This window comes from Callospermophilus lateralis, chromosome 1 (genome assembly GCF_048772815.1).
Source record: "Callospermophilus lateralis isolate mCalLat2 chromosome 1, mCalLat2.hap1, whole genome shotgun sequence".
NCBI lineage: Eukaryota > Metazoa > Chordata > Mammalia > Rodentia > Sciuridae > Callospermophilus > Callospermophilus lateralis.
Genome location: NC_135305.1, coordinates 217,094,148 through 217,113,362, shown reverse-complemented (window position 1 = coordinate 217,113,362; position 19,215 = coordinate 217,094,148). Strand labels below are relative to the sequence as shown.

Genomic DNA, 19,215 nt, shown 5'->3' with positions numbered 1-19,215 from the left:
TTCAATGATGAATAAATTTTCCAAATGTCACTGCAGACTGGAGTAATGTAATTTCTACAATGTGCCTCAGGCCAAATCATAATTTTTGCCTACACTCTTCTCTTTGTGCTGTTTTCTTTTCTTTTTATATTCATGTTAATCACCTTTTATAAATTCAAGATCTGTCCAATACTAATTTACATTTTCTATTGTGCTGAAATGACTCTGCTGTGAGTTTGGATGTTCACAATCATTTTTGAGACTGTGATGGAGGTTAAACGAATATCAGCCCAGGACAGGTTGGAGAGGAAGAAGACATGGGGGTGTGGAGGTGGGAGTCAGAGCTGGCGGCCAGGATGATGAGCAGATTGCCAAGAACTACAACCAGGTACATGGACAGGAACAGGCCAAAGAGTATGGGCTGCAGGTCCAGATCCTCTGAGAGGTTCACAAGTTGAAATTCAGAAACACGTGTAAGATTTTGTGGGTCTATATTGATTGGACACCTTTTGAAAAAGAAAAGAGGATTAAAAGAGAAATATATAAATGGGCACTCAGCACTCTATATACATTTGAATTCAAGTCTTCACAAGAAAAGTATTCATGCTTAATATCTATGAACCTTCAACAATACTTCTCAGTAGCAAAAAACCAGGTCTTCCTGTACTCTTTGGTCATTGCTTTCTGCATTATTCCTCGCTTCCTTCCACACCATCAGAAGTCCAGCGGCAGTGGAGGGAACAAGTAAAATGCAGCCTACTCTTTAAGGAAAAATGGGAGAAGGTAGTAAGCTTCCTTTTTATTAAAATAAACATTTTAATTACAAAACAATTTTAATAAAAAGAAATTAAGAGGCAGTCCAATATATCTTGTTTTGTTCTAAGACCTTGGGACTAATTTCTTTGATTTGCAATATTTAAATGCTGTGTCTCCTCATGCCAAGCAAAACATAGGCTCTGGAGAATTGAAAATGAGAAAGGGAGATTTTTCTTCCCAAATACAGAGCATATACATCTATAGGACTGAAAATAAAATATCCCATAAAGAAACAGGAAAACAGCAATATCAGGTGACTGATGTTTTAGCTGAATACCATGAAGAATAAACTTATCATTAGTAATAACACATTTATTTTTCCCTAAATTTATATATGCATCACACATTTATCCCATACAGAGGCCCTATATCTATTTAATCCTTCCTCATTGGAGTTATCTCAACTAGAAATCAACTCAGATAACAATGCTGAGTCTCAGATAGCTCAGAAATGCTAAGTACTGTAGAAAGATTAAAAAATAAATGGGTAGACTCTGAATTTGGTCCACTAAATGTTTCATTATTTCCCAGCTGACAGAACATTTTTAGCAGAGGTCTTAACCACAGGTACAATTCAAGTTATATTTTTAAAGTTTTCCCAGTTCTGTGAGTAAGAATGAAATCAACCTGACATAAGGTGACCTTTTGAGCTTGAGTGGACTATTTAAAAGCACAGACAAACATTGGTCAGCTGTAAGGATGTTCCAGAGTGGGTACAAGACAGAGATCTGTGCTGAATGATCATGAGTCTCCCCTACTGTGACCTGTGGCTGTTCTTCCATAGTGCATGCTGCAGGCACCCCCACTGCTCTGGCCTGTGATCCCCAGGAATCCCAAAAGAAATAACACAGTGGGCAAGGCTCTCTTTCTGCTGGTAAGAGAAAGCTGATTGATTGGCTTGTTGATGGGACAGCCTGCCAGGATTCTCCTGCATGATGCCCTGTGTCCATGGTCAGACAGCCCAATGTAAGCATGGCTTTATTTTCTACCTATAAATGAGTACAAGTTACTTAAATATAATGCAAATTTTACATTTGCTTTTTAAAATATTTTTATTCATGCACTAGTTATACATAGTAGTAGGATTTATTTTGATAAACCTATATATGCATGAAATATAATTTGCTTCATTTTAGACTCCATTACTTTCTCATTTCCTCCCCATCTCCCATTCCCCTTCCTATACTCTATGGGTCTTCCTTCTATTTAGTTATTGTTTTTAAATGGTGGTTTATAGATATACATTAAGATGAAATTCACTGTGGTGTACTCATATATGTGCACACCATAATTTGGTCAGTTTCATTCCATGGTTCTTCCTTTTCCTGTCCCTCCACCCTCTTCCTCTTTCTTCTTCCTCTACTCCAGTGAACTCCCTTCTACTTTCACAGGATCCCTCCTTTTTTCCCTATTTTGCTCTAGCTTCTGTTTGTGAGAGAAAATGTACACTCATACATTGTTGTTGGACTGCAAATTCGTACAACTACCCTGGCAAGTAGTGTGGAGATTGGCCAAAATCTAAGAATGGAATCACCATATAACCCAGCTATCCTACTCCTTGGTATTTATCCTAAAGAACTAAAATCAGCATACCATAGTGATACAAGAACATCAATGTTTATAGCAGCTCAATTCACAATATCCAAATTATGGAACCAGCCCAAGTACCCATCAACATATGAATGGATAAAGAAAATTTGGTATATATACACAATGGTGTTTTACTTAGTCATAAAGAAAAATTAAATTATGGCATTTTCTGGTAAATGGATAGAACTGGAAAACATCATGTTAAGTGGAAATAAGCCAGACACTTTTCATTTTGTATAAAACAGTAATAAAGTGGCCTACTAACTAAAGTGAGATGGTACACATGAAATGAAATAAATGACAGAACACATTGTTCAGCACCTGGAACCGGAGAAGCCCTCTGTATCAGTTCATGATGCTCTGGTTTCTATCATCCTCCTCAACATCCTTATCATCACTATCATAGTCCCATTTCAGTGCTTAGGAAACACTTTAGAAGGACCCATTTTGTGCTGTTGTGGGTGAGATTTCTAGAAATAGAACCAGTGTGGGTAGAGAGCAAATTTTGAATAAGAATTCTGATATTCCCACCTTAAACCAAAATGTAAACTTTACAATCCCCAAAGCTGAAATATTCATATGGTATCCTCCCATCTAGCTCTCCAAAGTGTGATGTTCATCCTCATGGTGAAAAAACAATATTCCAATAATCCTTCCCACATCCACTGGCTCCCTCTGCACTTACTGGGTTAGGCCCCTTCTCTGCTGGGTCATGACCAAGAAGTACAGATCCCAAGATCTACCCATGACTGGGGCTCAATTAGACTCAGGCCCTGTTCATGGCAATCATATGGATAGGGTATCAACTAGGAGCTTCTTGATGCATTGAACCACAGCAGGAGACACAGTATGCAGCTCTCTGGGATGGCCCATCAAAGAAAAACACTGAAGCCACAGGCTCTTTATTAAAGGATCTTGGATGTTAAATGCACAGAGCTCATAATTAGCCAAATTAATCCATGTTGTCCCAGTCTCTGAGAACTTTCTAATGTTAATGAAGGAAAATAACAAGAGAAAATGAATGTCCACAAAAGGGCTTGGACCTTCCCTCTGCCTTGGAGGAAGTTCATGTAATATTCACTTCTTTCATCTCTACATTTGTTAAAGGTACATCTGCTTTTTTATCCATTTTTATTGAGGTAAAGTATAAATAACCAAAAAAAATCACCATTTTAATCATATTTAGTACCCACACATCATGGTGGATATTTAATATGAATTCATAGTTTTAATTGTGTTCACATAATTGTACAATCATTGCCATCATCCAAATCGAGAAACTGCCTTATTAGCCAGGTTGTGTCTTCCACCATGGCTTCCCTCAAATTTTATGGAGTCCTGAATGGTGACATGACAGAATTCCAGTCAAACCTATCCCCACACCCACCTTCCTCTAACCTCATATGCCCCTGTCCTCTCTGCCGAGAAAGCCTACCATGAAGAGCTTACTGTAGCAGAGATCACCATTGCTTTCTTTGAGCCACCCAACCTGATTCTGAACTGTGACCCTTGCCATGGTAAATACATAGTGTGTTGCCTGCTTTAACATGATGATGTGGTCCCCAAAGATGTTAACGCTGCCATTGTTGATATCAAAACCAAGCATACCATCCAGTTTGTGGATTGGTACCCTAATGACTTCAAGGCTAGCATTAATCATCAGCCTCCCTCTGTGGTGTCTGGTGAACACCTGGCCAAGGTACAGCAAGCTGTGTGTATGCTAAGCAACACCACAGCCATTGCTGAGGCCTGGAATCACCTAGGTCACAATTTTAACCTGATGTAGGCCAAGCGGGCCTCAGTTCACTGGTACATGGGCAAGGGGTTAGTGTAAAGAGGACATAACTGACCAAGAGAAAGACCATGAGGAGGTTGAAACAGACAGTGCTGAGAAAGAGGATGAGGGTAAGAGTATTCATCTTTCTGCTGCAATTTTACACTCTGTTGTCTTATATTTGTCTTATTTCTTCTTTTTGTAGCTCGGGACCATCAAAAATAAGTGTTTCCATTCAAAAAGAGAAAGATCAGTTTCAGGCAGCCCACTATAAAGATGAACCCACTGTGAATGTTGGTGTTTATACTCATCTTTGGAACTGTGGAGGATGAGAAATAGAAGTCAACCAAGGACAGGTTGGAGAGGAAAAGTGCGTGGCTGTGTGGAGGTAGGAAACAGACCTGAGAGCCAAATAATGAGCAGTTCCCAGCACCATAACCATACACAGGGACAGGAACAATCTAAAAAAGGAAAGGCTGCAGTTCCAGAACACCTGTGAGCCCAGAGGAAAGATTCTGACCCATGAGTAAGATTTTGTTCTTCTATATTGTTTGTACACCTTTTGCAAAATGTAAACATATTGGGTGAAAGACATGAACAAGTAAGTACTTACAACTCTGTTTATATTTTAATTCACACATTCACAAGTATTCACACCTGAAGTCCATACAACTTCAGCATTACTTCTCAGTTCTAACAGGCCCAGTCTTCTTAGAATTCTTCCATTACTGGTTTTTGTGACATTTATCTCCTATACACACCCTCTTTAGAGACAATCAACTGAGCAACATTAGTAGACTAAAACAGGAGAGATAACAAGTCCATGATGGCTCTGTAATATACTCTATTCTTTGAAGAAGAAAATACAGAATAAAAAAATGTCCATACCCTTTAAGGAAAGCTTCTCTTTAAGATAAAATAAGAAGAATCAAATATACCTTGCTTTATTCCACAACAGTGGTACAAAACTGCATTTAGAATGCTTGTGAACTCTCTGTAAGAGCTAGGACTGCCCTACCTGAACTGTAGGTTAAAGTTGGTAGTTTGTCATGTGCCATTTGTCCCAGGAGTTTTTCATCATTCTTGGGTTTTCCATTTTCCCTTCTTTGTGGATAAAAATGTTCAGTCAAATATGATTTATCTTTTAAAAACCATTTAATATATGACTCCTATCATTAGTCTTGGTAGATTTTAAATTTTGATAAATACACTTAGATTCCAAAAATCATATGTTCTGGTTTGGATGTAACATGTCCCTCAAAAGCTCATGTATGAGACAATGCAAGAAGGTTTAGAGAAAAAATGATTGGGTAAACACAGCCTTATCTCAATCAGTGAATTAATCACCTGATGCGATTAATTGATTGGTAAGGCAGGTGGGGTGTGGCTGAAGGAGGTGAGGCATTGGGGGTGTGGCTTTGGGGTGTATATTTGTATCTGGCCAATGGAGATATCTCCCTCTCTCTGCTTTCTGATCATCATGTGAGCTGCTTCCCTCCCTCTTCTACCATGATGTTCAGGCTCACCTTGAACCCTAAGGAATGGTGCCAGGCTTCTGTGAACTGAGACCTCTGAAACCATGAGCCCTTGAATAACTTTCCTCCTGTACAGTTGTACCTGTCAGGTCTTTCAGTCACAGCAGCAAATAACCTGACTAAAATGACATACAACATTACTATCTACAAATGTGGTATCGGTACACACTACACTTACCTGTCAATGAGTAAAACATAATAAATTATAGAAAAAAACTTAAATTTTTCATTTAATATAGGCTTATTTCTATCAACCTATTAAATCTCACTATAAAGCAGAGGTAGTCTATGAACCCTGACACTTCCACAATCCAGAAAGGAGGCAGAGAAAAAACAGCTGACCAGAAAAGTGGATGACAGAGTCAGTGCTCTAAGAGTCAATACTGGACAGTCTGAGGTTTGGAGAGACTTGAAGTTTGGTTACTGCAGAAGAAAACAAGGAGAGAGTTGCTTAATCACAAACCCATACCAGGGAGAGGGAAACAGAGAGAGAAAGACAGAGGAACAGCACATAAACTCACCTCCTTAATAAGAGGCAGAAAGAAAAGCAGACCAAATCAAAGTACAGCAGAAGCAGTGGAGGACAGCAGTTTAACTCAAATTATGAGCTGAAAGCCATGCTGGGCATAGAAGTCATTTTGTGCAATTCATAGCTTATCAACATTCCTAGAAAGAATTAAGTCAACATAGCTTCTCCCCACCTTCAGATAGCAACAAATAAAACCAGAGGGAGAACCTCTGCAGTGGAATGTCTCAATCATCTGTCTGGAAGGAATTTGTAGAGGAATGGCTACTAGATGAAAGTTGCCACAAATCCCTCCCCCTCACTGTGGATAGCAGAGTGGGGATCTGAGAGCTGGTCACTCCAGGAACTGCTAACCTAACCCAGAGCTTCACATGACCTCTGCAGCAGCTTGGGAAGAGATGGGAGTGGATGCCTGAGATGCACAACCCCTGGTAGTTCTCCTTGACAGGACAGCTGACTCAGTCCCAGGCAGAAGAAGGGCACTACACTCAAGATTTGCAGACACAGGCCACAGCCCGGGTGATCTGCATTGGTCAGGGCTGAGACACTTCTACACCACAGACTACCATGGAGAGCCCACAACCACAGGTCCTGAGCTTGCAGACAGCCACCAAGTTCTATGCCAATTTGAAGAGGGCCCTGAGGAGGGGAACAGTGCATGGTGTCCCACTGCATTCAGAGCAATAGCCCTGATTCCTGCATCCTATACTCCTGCACCCAGTAGAAAGAGCCAGGAGGGGCAGCACAGCACCCTCTGAGCATCGAGCCTCAGGCCCCTGGACTGAAAAAGGAAAACTGTGAACTGGCTGATGAGGGGTCTATAGCAACCATGGGAGTGGCACCTGTGCCCTGGAACCTTTGGGGGATAAAAAGTTGAAGAGTAATGGACATCTTCTAATGGCCCAAATCCTGATGAAGTCCAAAACAATAAAACTCAATATGAATTACCTTCTCCTTCACACAGTGTACTATAAACAGCTCTAACATCAACTTGGACCATACCTATATTATTCATTTTGATTTGATAGTTGCTATCCTCATATTCAATATTGTGTCCCTGACATATTTGATTGTATTTTTCTATGTTTTAAAGTATTGAGTGCAATCATTCCATACATCCAATCCTCCTAGCCCCTCTTTTCCTCTTACATTACCAGCTACTACCTCAAATTTTGCCCCCATTCATCTTTTTCTTCTTTTTTTACCTTGGTTTATATTATTATTTTCTGTCTTTTCTCTTCTTTTCCCAATTTTTCTCTCTTCCCCTTTAACACTTTATATAATGTGATAGCAATTTTATTATCTTTGATAATTAACTTTCTAACCTATTCCAGAGTACAACTACAAGTTTATACGTGGATTAGAGAAACTGTGGAGAACACCATCAACAAGTTTTTGTTTTTCCAAAGGTTGACTAGTATGTGGTTTTTCTCTGAAATGATTGTAGTTAAGAGTTTAGTGTCATCTCTCAAAGTGGTGTGATCCTAGGAACTGCAGAGGACAAACACTGAGTGGAAGTGTCAATACATGGATATTCACCCAACCTAGGGCTTTTATGGGAAGGTCACTAAATAGTCCCTTACACAAAAGAGTAAGCTCACCTAAGTAGTTTACAACACAATACATATGGCCCTGAAATGTCTCGTTTACATCAACAGCTGGATTTGATCCTGTCTTGAAGTGCATCCTTTACAACAGATGCTTTAACACAAACACAGACTTTAGCTGGAGGAAGCAACATGATTCAATCTGTCAGTTTATTATTACAACAATCCTTAAAAGGTCCTGCCTTTCACTATATCACACAAAAGAATTTTTATATGATATGAGGGTGGACTATATTTGTTTGATTTCCAACAATTGATGGATATTCATCTTTACTATTAGACATGTATATTTGTTGTCCAAAGGAAAAATCAGTCATTACTAAAAAAATTCTCATATTCTGAAGTTCTACTATTGAAACATCATTGTAGACTGTAAAGTAATAATCATGCCATAACAAATCACCAAGAAATTTTACCTGGTATTATGAATAATATTTCTATTTTGTACCCCTGAAAGAGAGAATGACCTACAATGGAAATGAGAAAATGAACATTTTAGTCCCATATCGATCACCTGCTTCTATGTGCAGTAAGTACATAAATCTCTCCACCTCTCTGCTAATACTCATTACTCAAAGTGGAGAGAATAACACTCTTCTTCAGGCCATGTTGGCCACCTAATGGAAACTTGGCACTTAATGAACACTAGGTTATTATGGTGTTATTCTAATAAAGAATTTGATTACAATGGGAAAATATGAGCTTAATAATTAATAAAATTTTCAAATGCCCTGGAGTCTGGAATGATGTGAATTCAAAAATATGTCTCAGGATGAATCATATTTACCTATACCCTTCTCTTTCTACTTTTTCTTTAGCATATCCATGGAAATAACTTTTTAAAATTTATGAGCCATCTGATTTTTATTTCTACTCTCTGTTGTGGTAAAATGCACATAATAAAAATTTATCATTTCAACCATGGTTTAATTCACAGTTTGATGGTATTAATTACATTCATATTGATGGGAAACTATCACCAAGATCCATTCACAGAAATTCTTCACCTTTCTAAACTGAAACTTTATACCCCTTTTTAAGTTATGGGACCAGAAAATGTATGTAACAGAAAAACTGATAAATAAAATGTGGTATATATTCACAATGGAGTTTTACTCAGCCATAAAGAAGAATAAAATTGTGGCATTTGCTAGTTAAGTGGATGGAACTGGAGATATCATGCTAAGTGAAATAAGCTAGACTCAGAAAGTCAAAGGCCAAATATTTTCTCTCATGGGTGGAAGCTAGAAGGAAATATGGAAAACAAATAAGGGTAGAAGATCTTGAAAATAGAAAGCAGATCAGTGGAGTGAGGTAGGGGATTGAGAGGGAGGGAGGACAGATGGGAAAAGGGAGAAATAGTGGAATAAAATTGACCAAACCATGCCATGAACATATCTTTATGTATATTTGTAAACCACCATTTAAAAAAATAAATAAAAGAGTACCAAAGTGAGGAAGGGGAGCAGGTGAAGGGAAAAGGGAGGGAAGGTAGAAGTACATAGATTGTAATGGAACAAATGTATAACTATAATGTACTAATAAAAACATTTTTAAAATTCCCTTTATTCTCATCCAAAAACCCCAACAACTACCATTCCACAATGAAACATGAGAAATTAAAGTTATCAACTATAAAACAATGTAACTAAAGGGATGGGATTTACAGGTCTAGGTGTTAGCTTTAATTGCTTTTTCCAAACTATCCATCAAATGGACATCAAAGATCCTGAGGTTAGATGATTCTACTGTGGACCCTCTTTATGGTACTTTTAATGTCCCTGTTCCACAGGCTGTACATGAAGGGGTTCAGCATGGGGGTGACAACTGGGTACATCACCAAGGCCACTGCAGCTTTTCTAGAAGAATGTGATACAGCTGAACCAAGGTACACTCCAAAGCCTGTTCCATAAAATAAACAAACAACTGATAGGTGAGACCTACAGGTAGAGAAGGCTTTATATTTCCCACCTGAGGATGGGATTCTCAGAATAGTAGAAACTATTTTATAGTAAGAGAAAAGGATTCCTGAGATGGGAAAAACACCAAATAGAGCACCAACAAAATACATTACTATGATATTGATGAAGGTGCCAGAACAGGAAAGACTGAGGACCTGAGAAGGGTCACAGAAAAAATTAGCAATTTCGACGTCCTTGAAGGTAGTAAACTGTAATGCAATCAAATTGTGCAGCTGGGATTCCAAAAGGCTAACCAAAAAAGACACCAAAACTAAAAAGCCACCAAGTCAAGGGTTCAATAATGGTTGGATAATGCAGGGGGTGATAGATGGCCACAAAACTGTCATAGGCCATCACAGTCAGAAGCAGATCATCCATGCATCCAAAAATGAGAAAAAGAGACATCTGTGTCAGGCAGCCATCATAGGAGATGGTTCTACTGTGAGTTTGGAGGTTTACAATCATCTTCGGAACAGTGGTAGAGGTAAAACAGATGTCAGCCAAGGACAGACTGGAGAGGAAGAAGTACATAGGGGTGTGGAGGTTGGAGTCAAAGCTATGGCCAGAACTATGAGTAGGTTCCCAAACACTGTGATCAGGTACATGGTCAGGAACAGTCCAAAGAGGAAGGTTGCAATTCTGGATCAGCTGAGAGACCCAGGAGATGGAATTCTAAGATGTCTGTTACATTTTGTGCTTCTATAATGTTTGGACACCTTTAACATAGAAAAGAAGATGGGGAAAAGGAAACAAATTAGCAAGTGTTGAGCACTCCATATATGCATTTAGTTCAAGCCTTCACAAGTAGTTATCCACATTGAGGTCAATACACATTAAACAATATTTCACATTGTGATATCTTGGAACTCTCTCATTATTGTTTTTCTATCCTTCACTTCCTCTTGTACATACCTACTTTTTTATTATTATTATTCCACCCACAGCCTCACCCATACTAGGCAAGCCATCTACCCCTGAGCTACCTCCCAAGCCCCTTTTTGTTTCATTTTGATACAGGGTCTTGCTAAGTTACCGAGGTTGGTTTCTAACTTGCCTCAGGACCCTGAGGATCTAGGAATGAGTGGGCAACACCTAACCTACCCTCCTCAACTCACTCTAACACCAGGTGTAACAAGTTCACAGTCACAGTAGCATACAGATTAACTCTGGGGAAAAAAGTGTGAGAAATACGTTTTCTCCTTTTAGAAATAAAGTTCATTTTAATTGTAAAGTAATAAGCAGTCTAATATACCTTATCACATTCTAAGACAATGGTACAAATTCCTATAATGCAGAATATATATCAACAACTTCATAAGGGTTAAAACTGCATAATGGAAACACTAAATTGATAGTTCATAATCGTAACACATACTTATGGGCCAATTTTCTTCCAGGATTCTGTCCTTCTAGGTATTCTAATTTCCCTCCTTTGTGGATCTAAGTTCTCAGTCTAATACAGTTTGTCTTTTATGAATCATTCAATAGCAATTATCAAGAGTACAAGCAATAATAAATGTTGGCAAGGACATGGGGGAAAAGGTACACTAATACATTGCTGGTGGGACTGCAAATTGGTGCAATCAATCTGGAAAGCAGTATTGAGATTCCTCAGAAAACTTGCAATGGAAACATTACTTGACCCAGCTATCCCACTCCTCAGTTTATACCCAAAGGACTTAAAATCAGCATATTACAGTAATGCAGCCCCTTCAATATTTACAGCAGCTCAATTCACAATAGCTAAACTATGGAACCAACCTAGGTGCCCTTCAACAGATGAATGAATAAAGAAAATGTGGTATACATATACAATAGAATATTACTGAGCCTTAAAGAAGTTTGATATTATGGCATTTGCAGGTAAATAGATGGAACTGAACAATATAATGCTAAGCAAAATAAGCCAGTCCCAAAGAACCAAAGACCAAATGTTTTCTCTGATATGCAACACTGAGTCACAATAAGGGGTGAGGGGTGTGGAAGGGAAGAATAGAAGTACTTTGGATAAGGCAGAGGGCAGTGAAGGGAGGGGAGGGCATACGGGGTAGGAAAGATAGGAGAATAAATTGAACTTTATTACCCTATGTGCATATATGACTGCACAACCAGTGTGATTCCACAACAGGTACAATCAGAAGAATGAGAAGTTATACTCCATTTATATGTGATGTGTCAAAATGCATTCTACTGATATGTATAACTAATTAGAACCCAAAAATAAAGATTAAATAAAGAAATACACACAATGACATAGATAAAGAGAATATTGTTAAAGATAGATTTTTCAAAAAATGAAATTATTCAGTAAAAGGAAAAAAGAATCACTTATTATATTACTATTATCCTTGGTTTAGACAAACTTAAATTTTTCAAAAAATATGATTTAGGCAACTGCACACAGTCAATGCCATCATAGACCAGATATGTAGCACTAGTGTACCCTTCACCTGACACTGATTAAATAATAAAGAATTTATAATACTTTGGATGTTTTTTGTATTTTATACCATAACACTGGAATCAACCCCATAAACATCTAGTGAGAAAAACAGCTCTTTGCACTGTCCATATTATAATCTACAGTGACCTGCTGCTGTGCTTCACTGTTTCTCTAATCATAAATCCTCTCACAGTTGAGAACTTAAGCATCGGGGATACTCCAAAGCCAAGGTTCAGTCCCAACCTTTTTTAAAATTCTTTTTATTTATTTTAATTAGTTATACATGACAGTAGAATGCATTTATGCACTTTGATATATCATACATAGATGGGACATAATTTCATTTTTCTGAGTTTACATGTGGCAGAATCACATTGGTCATGCACTCACATATATACATACAGTAACAATTTATGTTAATTCTACTATTTTTCCTATCCTCACATCTCCTCCCCTCCCTTCACTTTCCTCTACCTAATCTAAAGTAACACTGTTCTTCCTTAGTGCCCCCCGCCTTATTATGAATTAGCATCTGCATATTAAAGAAAACATTTGGTCTTTGGTTTTGTGGGATTGGCTTATTTCACTTAGCATGATATTTTCCAACTCCAACAATTTACTGTAAAATGCCACAATTTCACTCTTATTTAAAGCTGAGTAATACTCCATTGAGCGTATATATGTATGTGTGCATGTATGTATATAAGTTTGTGTATATGCGTGTGTGTTTGTGTGTGTGTGTGTGTATATATATATATGTGTGTGTGTTTATATATATATATATATATATATATGTGTGTGTGTGTTTATATATATATATATATATATGTGTGTGTGTGTGTTTATATATATATATATATGTGTGTGTGTGTGTGTGTGTGTGTTTATATATATATATATATGTGTGTGTTTATATATTTATATATATATATATATATATATATATATATATATATATATATATAACATTTTCTTTTTCCATTCATCTATTGAAGGACACGTAGGTTGGTTCCATAGACTAGCTATTGTGAATTGAGCTGTTATAAACATTGATATGGCTGTGTCACTATAGTAATGCCAACCTTTTTACATATACATTTTCACATCAGTTCTTTTACTTTAGCTATGTGAGGGAAACTCAGACTCATTACTTTGTCAGGCATCACTGGGATTTAATTGGGATAAAAAGCAAACAAGAAAAGTCTGGAAACAAATTTATAAACACATGGGGACAGATTTCCCATATGAAAAAATGGGGAAAATAAATACATTACATATAATGTTGTTATAAGAAATTTTTAAATTTTTGAAATTGCTTAAATATTGTTTCTTGAATCTCATATATCTGTGCATTTACTCATGTAAATTTTAAAATATTTAGATACCCTTGGATTAGGCCAAAATCAACTTTATTAGAATATATGTATATACAGTTTTTGGAAAACCGAAGTTCTCAGTTATGCAAATGTTCCAAAGAAAGTGACACAGGTAAATTAAAATAGGTTAAAAATAATAATCCAGAGCTTATATATTATTGTATAAATTATGATTAATGTAATATGATATTATAGCAAATTATATTATTAATATTATATACTTACACTTTTATTTCATATACCATATTTAACTTTTCTACATGTTTCACAACTGGGAATGATGAGACAAAATGGGTTAAACCACGATAGAGAATCACTGCCTAAGAATATTTTCTGGCACTTAAAAATGGTGCAATAACATTACCTATAATTATCATAAATAAAATACCAATTTGAAAATATAAACACTGAGGAATCTTTGCTTCATAACTAAAAGCATATTGAGATTTGAATTACCACTGATGAAATCTGAGTCCTTGTTATCACTGCATGATTTCATTCTCCTTCACAGCTCTCCCCAAATGGCAGTCACAGTCATTTGATAGGTAGATGATATTGTTAATGTTACCATGAAATATTGATTTAAAAATCCATATATTTTTCTTAAAAACTTACCAAAGAAGCCCTAAGACTCATCTAAATAATATATAATGCAACATCTACTGCCCCTGAATGGCCTACTTGACATCAATATGTGCTTTTAAGTCTCTCCCTGTAGTACACACATTTCTGGCACTTTAGCTGATACCTAGCAAGACCTGAGAGACATCATTTAACTTGTAAGCTTATTGTTAATGAAAATCCTTTCAAAATTCTTGTACCTCTCAACTTACCCAAGAGAGAACTATTATATAATATGTAATTAGAGGACAGTATTTTAACCACAAGATATTTTAGTTGAATGATACAAAGAAAATACTTAACATAACCAATAATAAGTATTAATTGTACTAGCCTTATTTTATATATGGTCACATATTAATCACATAGTACCCATATTTTGTTTAATCAATACTCAACAACTGGTTCAAGTTGAAATCAATTCAGATGACAATACTGAATCTCAGAGATACTCACAACCTGCCCTATGTTCAAAAAATAATAAATGGAACTGACAGCAGAAAATTAAATTGCCAAGCTCTCAGTAAGATCTGCTCATCTTTTTTATTATTTCCCAACCACCTGAATATTTTAAGCAAAGGTCCAGAGGTCTTAATTGCAAGCACATCTCAGGTATATTTTTAACTTATAAGTTTCCTGAGTAGTAATAATGAAATCCCAACCTGATATCATGCCTCCTTCCCTCCAACCCACCCCTGGAACTGGGGATTGAATCCAGGGACACTCTACCACCAAGCCACATCTCCAGACTTTTTCATTTTTTTATTTTGAAACAGGGTCTTGCTAAGGTTGAGGCTGGTTTTGAACTTTTGTGATCTTCTTTCCTCAATTCCCAAGCTTCTGGGATTATAGGTGTGTGCCACTACAACTGGCTTATACCTCCTTGTGAGACTGAGTGGGCTGGTTACATGAATGCAGGAGGATGATGGTGGCTGAAGTACCAGAAAGAGATCTGTGCTGAATGGTTGTGTGTCTTCTCTTTCTGTAGACTTTTCCTATGGTCTCAGCCACTCATCCTAAATTGTGGCACCAGGTGCCACATACTAATCTATACTATAATATACCATACACCCCCAGTCAGTAGTGCCTAGTGAGAAAGGAGTCTCATCTGGGGTGACAGGGAAGGGAAATAACTGGTTTATTTAGGAGACAACCTGTCCAGCTTCTCCTGCCCAATGTCCTGAGTCAGTAACCAGACAGCTCATTCAAACATGGGTTCAGTGTGTTCAACGGGAACACCTAACACAAGTTACATAAACAGCTGTGCTCCTTTCTATTCTATAAATATAATAATGTGGAATTTAAACTTTGTAGAAGACTTGGCAGATGAAAGAATCTATGTAGAACACATAGCTAAGCACTTGGGAATCTCTCAGTAACGGCTCATTATGTAGGGATACTATCCTAACACTCATCCTCATCCCCCTCAACACCTTCATAAACCTTCTGTATTCCTTGGAACACAGTTTAAAAGGATGGATTTTCTCCCCTCCTGGAGAGAATCTAGGGGAATTAGAATCAGTGTGAAGGAAAGCAAAACTGAATGAGATTTCTGCTATTCTCATTACAACCAATTATATAAACTCACAGTCCTTATAACTGCAATTTTGTATTCTGTTATTCTCCCACCTGGCTACCCAAACTGCATGCTTCTCCTGACAAAGAGGAAGCAATGCTTTGGACATTCCCTCTTCCATTCTTCATCTCCAGCAGCACTTACTGACTCATGCTGTGCATCTGGGAGGTCATGACCCAGCAGAGCAGATGCACATCCTGCCAGGTGTCTAATGACCTCCTGCTTCACCTTCAGGATTAATATCAACACAACCTCAGACAGCAGCTTTCTGATGCAAACAACCTTGGAAGGAGGAGACACAGCTGTGGAGCCCATGGACTGGAGCCATCAAGCTGAAGACCTGCGGGCACTGGCTGATTATTGACTATTATATGTCTTGGAGGCTCAATGCACAGAGCTCATAATTAGCCAAAGTATTGCAACTTTTTACAAACTCTAAGGACTTGCTAATATTAATGGTGGAAGAAGAGGAGAAAATGAATATCAGTAAATATTCTTCACCTTTTACTAATGAGAAGTTCATATGTACTCCTCATTTCTTTCATTTCTCTTTTTAAAAACTCATACACTTTTCAGTTCCACTCTCACTGTGATAAATACTTAAATTACTATTTCATTGGTGCATAATTATACATAGTAGTTGGTTTCACAGTGGCATGCTCATCCATGTACATTTTATGATTTGGTCAGTTTCAATTCCTCTTACATTTCTAGTCCTCTCCAGTCCTCTCCTCCTCCTTCCCCTTGAGCAACTTCCTCTCCCACACTTGTATCTCTTCTATTTTCATGAGATCCCCTTTCCCCCCCTTTTTCCCTTTTTTGTCTATAGATTTCACATATAAGACAAAACCACCCTGGACATTAAGAGTCTGTCTTGACTCACTTAACCTGATGTTCTTGAGTTCTATCCATTTTTCCTAAAAGTGGCATAATTTTGTTCTTATTTACAGTTAAATAAAACTTCATTGTATACAATATATCACATCTTCTTTATCCATCCATCTGTTGACAGACTCTCAGGCTTGTTTCACATACATAAATTGTGTATCTTTCACAATACACATGTAAATTCAGTACATATGTATGGTTCCACATACATATTTATTTTGCTACTATAAACAAGGGTATGTATGCATCTCTATAGTATGTTCATCTTAATTCTTTTGGATAAATACTGAGGGGTGGTATGCCTGGGTCATAAGATGGTTCTTTTCAGGAAAATCCATTTCCACCATTGTTATACTTATTTACAGTCCCACCAACAGTGCATATGAGTTCCATTTTCCCCAATTCCTCACCAGCATTTATTATTATTTATATTCTTGATCATCATCACTCTGACTAGAGTAAGATGAAATCTCAATGTAGTTTTGTGTGGGGGTTGTTTTTGGTTTTGTTTTTACAATATAAATTTATTCTTTCCAGCACATTAACTGATACACAGCAAAAACCTGAGAAAGGGGCATCATTTAACTTGTAATTTTAATAAAAATCTTTTCAAAATTTTTGTACCTCTCATTTTCACAAGTGGGAACTGTGTAATATTTAGATAGAGAACAGTATTTTAATCACAATTTATAAATATTCAATTTACTATTAATCACCTACATTTATTGTCATATATATGCATATACATACATACATATACACATATGTATATGCATAAACCAACCACTTTTTTATCCATTCATCTATACACAGGCACCTGTGCTCGTTCCATAACTTCGCCGTTACAGACTGAACTTCTATAAATATCAATATGTCTGTATCACTGTAGAATACTGATTTTAGTTCTTTTGGATAAAACAAAGGAGTGGATAGCTAGGTCATTTGGTAATTCCATTCCTAGTTTTTTGAAGAATCTCCATACTGCTTTACAGAGTGATTATACTAATTTTCAATCCCACCAACAATCTATGAGTATACCCTTTTCCATAAATCCTCACCAGCACTTATTACTATTTTTATTCTTGATAATTGTCATTCTGATTCAAGTGAGAGGAAATGTCAATGTAGTTTTGATTCACATTTCCCTGATGGCTAGGGATGTTTAAATTTTTTTCAATATATTTTTTGGTCATATATATTTCTTCTTTTGATAAGTACTTATATAGCTCTTTTGCCCATTTATTAATTGGGTTATTTAGTGTTTGCTATTAAGATTTTTGAGTTTGTAATATATTCTGGATATTAATTCCCTGTCGGAGGAGCAGATGGCAAAGATCTTCTCCCATTCTGTGGGCTCTTTCTTCACATTCTTCCTTCCTTTGCTGCGAATAAGTTTTTGGTTGTTTGTGTAATATTTATTTTTTAGTTGTAGTTGGACACAATAATTTTATTTTATTTATTTATTTTTATGTGGTGCTGAGGATCATACCCAGGGCCTTGCATGTGCTAGGCAAGTGTTCTACTGATGAGCCATATCCCTAGCCTCTGTGAATAAGTTTTTAATTTAATTCTATCCAATTATTGATTTTTGGTTTTATTTCTTGCACTTTAGAAGTCTTGTAAATGAAGTCAGTGCCTGTATAAATATGGTGGAATGTAAAGCCTATGTTTTCTTCTGGCCATTGCAGAGTTTTTGGTCTAATTCCTAGGTCTTTTACCAACTTTTGTGAGTTTGCTTTTGTGTAGGGTGAAAGAGAGGGATCTAGTTCCACTCTTCTGCATGTGTATATCCAACTTTCCCTACACAATTTGTTACAGAGTTATCAGAGGGACCATTGTCAAGTATCAGGAACTTATGTGGGTTTGTCTCTGTGTATTCTATTCTATTCCGTTGGTCTTCATGTATGCATTAGTGCTGATGCCATGGTGGTTTTGTTACTATAGCTCTGTAGTATAATTTCAAGTCCAGTATTGTGATGCCCCCAACATAAACCTTTTTCTCCAGATTGCTTTGGTTGTTCTGGGTCTCCTATTCTTCCAAATCAATTTTAGAAGTATTTTTTTAGTTCTGTGAAAAAACTTACTGATATTGGGGATTGCATTGCACAGAATCTGTTTAGCATTTTTGTTAGTATGGCCATTTTGACAATATTAATTCTGTCTCTCCAAGAACATGGGAGTTCTTTCCAGCTTCTAAGATCTTCAATTTCTTTCTTTGGTATTTTAAAATTTCCATTGTAGAGATCTCTTACCTCCCTGGACTTATTCAAAATGGTTTTGCCTTGAGATTATTGTAAATGCAAAAATTTTTCCTGGTATTTTTCTCAGCAGATTCATTATTGGCACATAGGAAAGCAATTGATTTACATATTGAGTTTCACACAGCCATAAAGAAGAATGAAATTATGGTATTTACTGGTAAATGAATGAACTGGAGAACATGCTAAGTGAAATAAACCAGACCCAGGAAATTAAAGGTCAAATGTTTGCTCTCATATGCAGAAGCTAGACCAAAATAATAAA

General features: G+C 36.8%; 2 pseudogenes; one reads left to right on the top strand and one right to left on the bottom strand.

The window, feature by feature from the left end:
• Nucleotides 1-296: 296 nt before the first annotated feature.
• Nucleotides 297-4,384, top strand: LOC143400729 (tubulin alpha chain pseudogene; annotated as a pseudogene).
• A 5,178-nt stretch (nucleotides 4,385-9,562) lies between these two features.
• Nucleotides 9,563-16,119, bottom strand: LOC143400719 (olfactory receptor 7E24-like; annotated as a pseudogene).
• Between the last annotated feature and the right edge of the window lie 3,096 nt (nucleotides 16,120-19,215).